Raw genomic sequence first — 11,906 nt, 5'->3', positions numbered from 1 at the left:
GCAGAAAGACAATAAGAATTACCTTATAACCCTCCCAAAGTTGTTTTTGCAAGCTGTTAAACAAAATTAGACGACAAAGCTTCCTTTGTGGAAAATTACTAGGCATAAATTCACCGGCATATTCAATCCACCTAAGGTTCTTCATGTTTGCAGCAATTGGCAGATAAGAATAAGCCATATTGTATCTAACTTTTATTGCTTCAATCATCTCAAGTTCCTATGATAGAGGAAAAATGGTGTGAGAGTTGCAGTAAGAGTGCTTCTTTATACACTTATATCATGAAAAGCTAGCTCAACCATTACCGTCATTGCATCTATAGCACATATAGTCATAATATCTTCCTCCTTCCAAATTCTACTATGTTTTTCAGGATTGTTAGGGTGTTCCCCTCTAACAATGTGATGTCCCATTTCTTGCACAAGATCATGCATATCAAACTCACCATATTCTGAAATAGTTATGAGAGCCTTTTGTATCAACACCTTTACTCCTATAACCGGATGGAAACCACATTCACCAAGGATCTTCATTGCCTTATCTTTCCGTTCCCTCCTAAAAAAGCATGCAATATCTAGGAACAATTCTTTCTCAATTGGTTTAAGTCCATCAAAGCTGATTTTTAGCTTTTCTACAATATCAGTATCCGGGATCTCTTTTAGTCTAGCTAATGCACTCCTCCACTCATGAATGTCTTTGTCACAAAGAAAAGAACCAAGAACTGTAAGTGCCAATGGAAGCCCACCAGCATAAGTGATCACCTCTTTTGAAAGATGGTCATAATCTTCCACAGGCCTCTTATCCCGGGGTGCATGCTTGTAAAAGAGCTTAATAGCTTCATCACTGTTTAACAATCTAATATTGTATACTGCATTTACTTTGTGTGCGGTTAATAAATGTTTATCACGGGTTGTTATTATTATTCGGCTTCCTTCACCAAACCAATCATGTGATCCAGCTAGTGCTTTTAACTGGTCGAGGTTATCGACATCATCTAAAACAATCAAGACCTTTCTGTGGCGAAACCTATTATTTATCAAGCATCTTCCTCCTCCAGCTCTGTTTACTTCCATTTCTGAAAGAATTTTTTCTTTCAATTTTCCCAAACCATACCTGCCTGATTCCTCTCGAATATTTTCAACAAAGCAGCAGCTGTCAAACTTGGTAGAAATTTCATTGTAGATAGAAGATGCAAGAGTAGTTTTACCACCACCCCCAACCCCCCATATTCCAATCATGATCACACCACCTGACCCAATTTGTAACTCCAATTTCAAACCTTGCAAGCGAGCATCAATTCCGATCAAATTCTCATTTGCACTTGAAGTTGCTGGCTGCAACTTCCATGAAATTTCGACTACAATTTGTTTGATGCCTTTTGCTTCATGCCTACACATTGGACATAAAAGGATAATTAACACCTGCTCACATAGAAAAAAGATTACTCTATGAAATAAAGAGACCAAGTCCTAATTACCTTTTACTTTTCACATCCAAACAGAATTTCTAAAATCAATAACACAAGTAGTTTGTAGCAACTTTCTTGGGAAGAAGGAATAGTTTCAAATTGCAAAAAGTAAAGCTACATGGGTTTGTTGTCGTAACTTGAAGAGAGGTGTCATGTACGAATTTAGAAATAAGAACATAATAGATTACATCACAGCTTAATTTGAGCTTATCCATAATCCTAGGACTTGGGATGCCTTTTAACTTGGCCACTAGCATACGAAAACACATTTACTTTGAGCATCTTATAATCTTGAACAGAAAACATATTTGGCTCAAAACAAGTGATGTAGTCAAATCCTCTCTGTTTATAAAGTCATCAACTTCACCAAGAAATATTAAAACGAAGACAAATTACCCATTGGCAATGTGTTTGGGTTCCCATCCAGAAAGGTTACTTGCATCCACGAGTGCTTTTCTCCAAGATTCAACCTTGGTTTTGTTGTCCAACTCGTGTTTAGCAAACACTTCTCCGTATTTCCGTTTTGGTTTTCGTACTTGAGCAGGATTCACGTCATAAAATATAGGCATAACGATCTGGCCTCTCGTATCCCTGCATTTCATAATATATGAAAGTTCATCCAGACACCACGACGAATCACAATAGTTTTTTGAAAATACAATGATGGCTATCTGTGATTCTTCAATAGCCTTCATAAGGGATGGGTGGATCGATTCGCCTCGGGGGAGTGTTTCGTCGTCCTTGTAAGCAAAGATACCTTCTTGTTCAAGAGCCGAGTAGAGATGGCCCACAAAAGTATTTCGAGTATCTTCTCCTCTGAAGCTAAGAAAAACATCGTACTTCCAGAACACAGAAGATGATGGTGATACCATCAATGTCTTGACTTATTGAGATAGAAGATATGTGGTTTGAGCACCTCAATGAAAAGAACTTTATACAGAGATGTGAGTTTCCAATATAACCTGTTATCATGTTGGAAAACCTGTAAGAACTCAAAATTGAACAGGTTACCACGTAGAAAATCTCATAACCAGTCCTTACATTTTATTTTTCATTTCTGGTCGTAAAAACTCCTTTGAATGTATAATAGAAGTTACAGTTCTAAAGATAGGCATGAAACAATTTAGGTAATGTGAGTTAGTTTTTCCACAATCACATTGTAAAAACTAATGTTTTACTCTATATTCTACTTTGAGATTCTTCTTAAAAGAAGTGGAGGAGATTTCTGAGCAAAACCAAATTTTAGCAAACTCCCTTCCCGAACTCTGTACTTTGCAAGCTCATACATTAATTTCCATGGGAAAATAATGAAAAAGTAATTATAATTCCATACGGTTCATTTGCTATGATGGAATGGAATGAACAAGGTAATAGTATAGATCATTACATTTTATAGTCATGTTAGGTTGGCTCAAAATAATGGAATGAATTATTCGAACATAATTTTTTGTTATGGATTATATACAAAACTAAATATATTAACTTGATTAATTAAACGTGTTATTTTATTTAATCAAATAAAGGTATTCTTAAATAAATTACATATAAGCATATTTCATTTCGTATAAAATATATGCTATATGTATTTCAAATAGTTAGAAAAGAAATTATATATCAATTACAAAATTGTTTTCACACTTAAGATTACCATAGAATCTTAAAACATAATTACAATATTGTTTACAAACAGCCTCTCAAGTTCATGCTAACTAAGGGTAAACTAATACACTCCATGAAATTCAATCGAAATGGTCTTATGTAATTTTTAAGTTTAGCAGACCATCAATATACAACAAAGTTACTTAATTCTGGATTTCCTAAGCACTACCACTTTCATCTTCACCATTCTGATCCTCTAGAAAACTTCACACTCGCATCAATGGTGCCTAGATCCAATTCTCCTTGGAGCGCAAGATATATGTTCACATTTATAATTTGATGTCAACATTTATCTCTTGTAATACAAAAGGACATATATAGCCTTTAAAGAAACTTTACTAGGTCACTATATTACAATTTTTATAATTTTACCATCTATTAAAATTCAGACTCGTAATCATCATTAATTATAAGTGTATTGATTATAAGTCTCTATTGGTTTCACAAGGCTTAATTTATGAACTTTTGCTTTCCCATTACACCAACACCTATAACTTGTATCCGATTTAAAAAGGTTAAGTTGAAACTCGCCAAAAGGTCCCAACAATAGATCCTCTACTTATGTTTACACCAAATCAATATTTTCATCGCTAACCAGAATCAATTTGAAACAACACAATTGGTAGTCAGTAAATGTCCTAACACCTTTCGACAAACACACATCACTACAACACGGACCTGTTTCACTTTCTTTTTGTATCCACAACACATACACACATCATTAGTCATCATCCTCCAAATTCCATTCATTTATAACATACACACATCACTATAATTTGATCATCTAACTACACTAATTCTAAATCTTCACAACTTCCATTTCTTTCATGGTAACTTATAATTCATCGATTTATCAGTTTGAAGAATGTACCTCAGATTCCGTGAAAAATCAAACTTTAGCAGAAACCCTTTGTAGCTCTTTACTCTGCAAGCTTATACTTCATCTCCATAGGATTCCTTAATTTATTTTTTTAACTTGGATCGATTTGAGTAGGTAGGTACCGTTGACTCTTTTCTATCATTTCTTCATTTCCATTAACGAAAGAGTGAAAACAATAAGAAAGTAATTATAATCCTTTATATATTTACTCATGTTTCAGAGTTTCATTATTAGTCATCACAGTTCTTAACACTATCACATCCTAACCCGTAAAATAGGGATATTTACAAAACTGGTCACCTGATTTTGTAAGATATAAATAAATGATCTAGTTTTTGGCGATTTGCAAAAATACATAAATAGGGCATTTGGGATTTCAGAAAATACATAATGTGTATTTTATCTCATTACAAGGGTCACTGTTCAAAAACTCTATCTATCAATTTTCGAAATGACAATTATAAATTTTCTAATATTACTGATTTTACCACCAAATGTCACATTTTGATGCTATAGTGTCTTATCTACTTTCCGTTTGTTATGTTTCGAAATGATAATTATAAAATTCTATCGAGTACCTCCTTAGTTTTGATTAATAGGGCCATTCTTAATAGGGCATTTGGGAATTGGGATTTCAGTAAATATATAATGTGTTTTATCGCATTGCATGAGATACTTTTCAAAAACTCTATCTACCAATTTTCAAAATGAAAATTATAAAACTTCTAATATTATCGATTTTTCCACTAAATATCACATTTTGATGCTATTGTATCGTATCTACTTGCCATTTGTTATGTTTCGAAATGACAATTATAAAATTTTATCAAGTACCTCCCTAATTTTGATCAATAGGGCCAGGTCGTTGTGTAAAACATCGAAAAAAGGGCCATTCTATTAAGTACCTCCCTAATGTTGATCAATTTGTTATCTTCTTATTTTGGTTAATTATGTCCCAATAATCAAGTCAAGAATAATCAAATTTAAAACATACATGCAAACTTTTATTAGTGTTTGGTTCTTGTAGATTGTATCAAAAGATATATTAGTTCTGGTATTGGCACATAAAGATCTAGATAGAGACACAACACCATATTTTGGGAAGGTGATTTAATTTTATGAACTTTAACAGCAGATGGTTAGCATAGGTCATGTATAAGAACTTTTTTCTTCCGCACTCGACTACATAGAAAGATCATTAATGGGGTCTGCTAATATTCATGAATGTATCCTCATACTTGCCAACTTTTGAAGTTTAAGAACCAATTTGACATCAGAGGCGGACTTGTAGCTATGGAACGTATGCATGCGCTCTTATTAATTATTCGATATCCAAAACAAAAGCACAAAAAAGTAAGAAAAAGAAAAAAACAAATTGTCAACTCATACTCGAGCGCAATACACAATCAGAATTGACTCTCATCTCTCTGTTGACTCTCTGATTGATCGCAGCCTCAATATATCTGTGCTCCAGTTATTCATTCTTCTATTACTTAATTAGGTGGTTTTCTCTTGTCTCTATTTGATTAAAGATAACTTATATTGGTAAACAATGACTAATAATTATAAAATGATAAACTATAACTTAAACATTAAATCATTGGTTAGTTAGTTATGGTTATTGGTAAGCTTAACGTTCTTAACAATTAGCTTTATTTTCCTTGATAGTTTGTAAGAAAGTTACATAATATTAATAATATGAGTGATCAATTCTTAAATGATAATTCAGTAACTTATGTAGATAAAAATATATTTTTAAAGTTCACGATAAAGATACACGGACCACTTTCAACATAGGAACATAAGACGAGAGCAACTGTATACTACTTTTTTGATATTAAGTGTCTTTTTTTAGACAATACATTTTTTTTTCTTAACTTGCTTCAGTGTCTCAAAAAATAGATCCTCAACCTATCTTTACACCCAAACGATTTTTCATCACTAACCTGACCTGATTTAAAATACCACAAATGGTAATCAGTAAATGACTAATAATGAACTTCCAAAAGTATTTGGTGCTTAAACATAGCAATACAAGAATTCAATAGTCATTTTCCTCCAAATTCCATTCATTTATAACATACACAGCAGCATATTAACTTCACGGATTGTTTAATTTGATCATCTAACTACAGCAACTCAATAACTTCACAACGCTGACTAAATTAGGTCAAAATACGATTATCACAACCCGGATCAACATTTTTTTAACCCACTGATAAATTTTACTTAATAACTTATAGAAAACTTCATTAACACTTCCATTTCTTTCTCGGTAATTTATAATTAATCAGTATAACAGTTTGAGGAACATACCTCAAATTCCCAGCAACGTCACACTTTAGCAAACACCCTTTCTAAGCTCTTTACTTTGGAAGCTTATGCTTCAATTTCCAATAGATTTCTTCTAATAATTTTCTAAGCTTATACCTTCCCTTCATCATTGACTCGTTTCTCTCCATTCTTCATATCGATTAACGACGGAGTGATAATAACAAGAATATATTTATAATTCCTTTGATCAGTCATCACAATTCTACACACTATCACCTTAAACCCTTAAAATGTGAAAAATATCACAAAACACCAAAATATTAGGAAAATGTTTTTTTTAATAAAATTAACATATTTTTTTACATAAATGATCACATATTTTATTATGGGATCATGTAAAATCATCCTTTGCTATGATTTCACATTTTTAAATGATTATACCACCAAAGATTAAAGATAAATAAAAAGTCATGTCTTCAAATATTGCGAAATATATAATATTCCATTTATTTTATTTTTTTGAATTTTTTTGTGATGCACACCATTGTAAAAATGAATTTTGCAGCATAATATATATATATATATATATATATATATATATATATATATGACAAGTGTCATGCAATTAAAACCCCTCATTAATGTTATATATCATTTATCATGTCACTTGTCAATCTATTAATTATTCATTTCAAATTTCAAATGTTAAATTTCCCACTCTAATTTTATTAAATTAATAATTGATTATTCATTTTAAATTTCAAAATTTAAAATTTCTCCCTTTAATTATATTAAATTAATAACATTAGATTAAAAAATAAAATAAAATTAATATAAATTATAAAATGATATAACTCCACGTATTTATTTAAATTAACGATTATAATTTTATATAACTAAAAATATCTCTTAAGTAATAATTTATTTAAAATAATTGTATAATAATTTTGATTTTTTAATACGAAAGTTTAATTAATTTTATAACCGTGGTTATCACGGGTTATAAACTAGTATATATATATATATATATATATATATATATATATATATATATATATATATATATTTCACATAGATATTACTGCAAAGTATAAGGTTATTTGTGTAACACATCAAAAAAAAGACCATATTCTTAAGTAGTTCCTTATTTTGATCATGCTTGTGATCATCCTATTTTGGTTATGATTGTTGAAGTCAATCAAAGTCACAATAACCAATTTTAAAACGCGTATTAAAACTTCTATTAGTTCTTGGTTCTTAATGACTAGGTGTGAGACCCGTGTATTACACGAGTTTATTAAAAAAAAGTTAATATCATAAACTATGATGAATAAGAAGGTAATTGAAATACAAAGTAATAAAAAAAACTATTGACATATTGTAAATAATTATTAGGAATAAAAAATTTTGAAATAGTTCTTTGAATGAAAATTAGATATCTTATTTCTAAGGTTACTGTTATACATTTGTATTTAAAAGTAGTTATTTCATCAAGGGCAAAACAATCACATTTATTGAGAAAAACTATCGAAACCAATTGCATGTTTTGTTTAAGGGAAAATATGACCAGAAAATACATAATATATAGTTGTAGTCGGATGACTTTGGAAGTTAGATGTTATAAAAAAGACTTTATATTTAAATTAAAAAAAAAAAACAACAACACTACTTTCCTACACCCCTTTACATTGATAATAAATATGAAATGACAATTTGTAACTAAATAATTATAAAATTTGAATACATCCTAATGTGTAATAGTATTCTGTAAAGAAAAAACTAAATTGCAATAGGAAACATTGATATTTTTGTATTTTTCTGTATTTTTTTTATAACATTGATATTTTTGTATTTTTTTTACAACACATACACACAGCTAAACAATGTATTTTTGTTTTGGAAAAAATGTTATATATATATATATATATATATATATATATATATATATATATATATATATATATATTGTTAAAAAGTTTACTGCAATTTTATAGATTTTTTCCAAAGTTTATTGTTAAATTATAATTTTTTAACAAAATATGCAAAAAATCACATTTAAGGAAAGTGCAATGCTAGTTTCTGCAGAATTTTGAAGTTTTGAGAATTGTAAATTTTAGTTTTTTTTGGAAAATATGGCAAAAATATGACTTACTATAAAATACTTATTTGAGTAGGGGTAAAACAGTAAAATTTGTTCCCATTTTTGTATTTAATTATAACACATTCACATGGTAACACATTATACTATCAATTTGATGTTTAATATAACACCATAACTTTTTAATATATTTGAACCCAAAAAAATTAAATTGGCAGAAATTTATTATTTATAAAATTACAATGCTATTTTTTGCTTAGTTATGAAGTTCTTTTATAATTCTCATCTTTTTTGGAAAATAGGTAGAAATTCATGGGTAAATCAGTCACACGCAGCATAACAATATACTTTCTTATGAAAAAATGTTAAAATAAAAAATCTATAAACTACAATGCTACTATATTTTGCATATTTTCTACAGTTTCATTGTTTAATTTAATAATTCTATAAAAAATGTAGAAAAAAAATGTTAACACGGCAGAAATGTGACTCATTATAAATTAGTTTTTAAGTCGTGGCAAAATAGTCAAATTTGTTGTCAATTTTGTATTTGTATTTTATACATTTCTATACGGTTGGTTGACAAGGTAAAACAACATAGAGACTATAAAAATCACAATCATTAATCATACATTCACAAACAGTTATTTTATACATAATTTGATGTTTTGTACGTAAGTCAATCATCGTTATTTTTAATTTATTAATATTTAAAATGGTTTCAAAATATTAAAATCATGTTCTATTAAGTCAATATCAATGATAAAAATATAATTTTGCACAATAAATATAAACTTCAATAGAATGAAAGTAAATAAATAACAATGTACTTTGTATTTTTGATATTTGATTTTTGATTTTTATGTTTCATTGATAATTTTTATGAAAAAACACAATAAAAGCCAACGATTACCATTGTTATAACTCCTTAAAATTTTTTAGTTAAATACCCTATTAACAAAAATTTTGAAAGCACCATATTGTAATAAAAAAAACACAGTGTTGACAAGTTAAATAACATAGAATGAACAAATTAAATAAAATATCATTTTGACTAAAAATTCCTTTACTATATGTTTTGAGTGTTTCCTATTAAGTTTTTTATTCATTTTTAAGTTATCCAAATAACAAAAGAAACAAAAACGGTAAAAATAATCAAATTTACTAAAAAAATAAAAATTTTCATTATTACAAAAAAATGAGCATTTATTTTACTATCTTCACAAAAGTATAATGTTGTAAACAATATAACCATTTGGAATATTTTTACCGTCAAAAGTTGACTAAAAATAAAATACCATTTTAATTTTTATCATTTTCACCAAAGTGAATTGAAAAAAAGCACCCCAACATTGATTTCCACTCAAAATTTACAAAACGGTCATCTCGTCTAGATGAGAATATTTGTTATTAAAAATGCCTATTGTGACCTTTTTAAACTTGACAAAAGGCCTGAAAAAATATCATTTTAGCTGCACAACTTGCCTGCAAAGTAATGGTGTCAAAAATACCTGATTTACATCCATTTTTACATCCATGCAAGCAAAATCACATTTTGAAAAGGAGCATTTACATAATTTTGATAAAAATCTTACTTTTCCTATTAAAAAAATAATAAAAATGAGCACTATTTTAACATTTTCACCAAAGTAAATTGCCATTTTGTCATTCGCTCCAAAGTACATTGCTATAAACAGAACATTATTTTATTTGGATCTATTATATTTTGATTTATGGCAGGTTGAAAACAAAGAGCATCTCTAAAATAGACATGATGATTTATGACCAATATTATATAGTTTTCTTTCCAGGGCATTTTGGACATTTAAGTAATAGTGAATGGTTACTACCATGAAGAATGATGCATAATAACGACCCTTAGCCTCAAAGATGCCATGATCATCGAACAGGGTGCCATCATCCATGCAGATTACAAGGCATTTTGGAAGTTAGTAAATTTGAAAATAAAAAGAAAAAATGTTAAATTATGAAAATGACGATCAATATATACCCAAAATTTACGTGTTGAACACATAGCTTTGATGAGGCCTTACAAATGAGGCTTAAACACCTAACCACCTGATGCTCAAGCTTCTCAAATTGGTCTTCATTTATTTGATTCCCATCAACTCCAAATTTGAATTGGGTTTATGAGTTCACTCTTTGAAGTTGAAAAATACGTACCTTTGCTATGATTAAACTAATATATATGAAAATCCGGAATCATTGAAATGACAGTAAGTGTTAGAACCATCTTAATTAATATTGTAAAGTTGTATGGTTGCTGATTTATAAAAGTGAGAACATTATGTAAACACATTGAATTTTATTCATGAATAGTCTAATATAAATGCATCAAAGGATTAAACATAATAAAACTTTTGGGTTGTGACAGGAGCAAGGACCCTCAGTACAGGATCCTACGCCAATGTGACAAAAAGGTTGGCAATCACTATCCTTATGACAAGGGTCGGGAATCACACGATCGCTCATAGCATGACCATTGTTTTTAGACGTAGATTTATGGTTCACTACATATCCTCTCTCAGTGAAAGCATATGACATCTACATACCTGCAAAGTGTATCTCGTTAGCATTGAACTCTGTTAGTTTCTGAAACTACAGAAGTAGAGAAACAAATTGTAACAGGAATGGAAAGCAAGAATACGACAAAAAAGACAATCTTTTAGTGAAAGCATCCGCCTCAAAGGAATCAACTTATGTCTGTAGGTTCAATCATCGATTGCCTATGAAGACATATATACAAGAGAAAATTCATATTAGTGGTACAAAAAAGGAATCCCAATAATCAACGCTAATAAATGCGAGAAAATTCATATTAGTGATACAAAAAGGCATCCCAATAATCAACACTAATGAACGCATACTGTTTTAAAGAACATTTATGTTAGGAAACGTAACGTATAATCTTGTCATTAAAAATTTGATCTTATAATATCATTTATATATTTTTCTTACCTAATTAGGGTCGAAAAATAGAATCCTTCCTTCCAGATCAGCCAATCCATGAATTTTCGGTTTCATACCTTGTTTTAATTGGTTTTATATTTAATACAAAAAAAACCACAAAATTCCATGTGGAATTAATTTTATTCAAAAAAAAAACCACAAATTTACATGTGGCAAAAGGCTTAAGAATATGACAAGTGGCAAAAGTATTTTCATTTATTAGGGAGGATTTGTACCAAAAACCTATTGGGTCAGGTATGTTCACATAAAGAAGATCTTGATAAAAATGGAATATTGTATTTAAGGAATAAGATTTAATTTTATGAAGAACTTTTAAAGCATAGGGTTAGCCTAGGTCATGTATTGGACCTTTTTGCTTCCACACTTGACTAGGTCTTAAAGATCATTAGTAGGTTTTAATATTAATTTGTAAATTTATTATCTTGCTTAAGTGCAAAAACCATTTTGATATTGAAAATAAAAATATTGATTATGATATGTTTTTTCTTTTTCCTCTGTTTATTGAACAAGTAAAAACTTGATCTTGGCAATGCTTCAT

General features: G+C 29.2%; 1 pseudogene; it reads right to left on the bottom strand.

Annotated features, from left to right (window-relative positions):
• Positions 1-264: 264 nt before the first annotated feature.
• Positions 265-2,338, bottom strand: LOC145067023 (TMV resistance protein N pseudogene; annotated as a pseudogene).
• Positions 2,339-11,906: the final 9,568 nt, after the last annotated feature.

This window comes from Lactuca serriola, chromosome 8 (assembly GCF_051521515.1).
Source record: "Lactuca serriola cultivar US96UC23 chromosome 8, Lser_US96UC23_V15, whole genome shotgun sequence".
Classification (NCBI taxonomy): domain Eukaryota; kingdom Viridiplantae; phylum Streptophyta; class Magnoliopsida; order Asterales; family Asteraceae; genus Lactuca; species Lactuca serriola.
The sequence above is the reverse complement of the archived record's forward strand: the minus strand, read 5'-3'. Positions and strand labels throughout refer to the sequence as shown.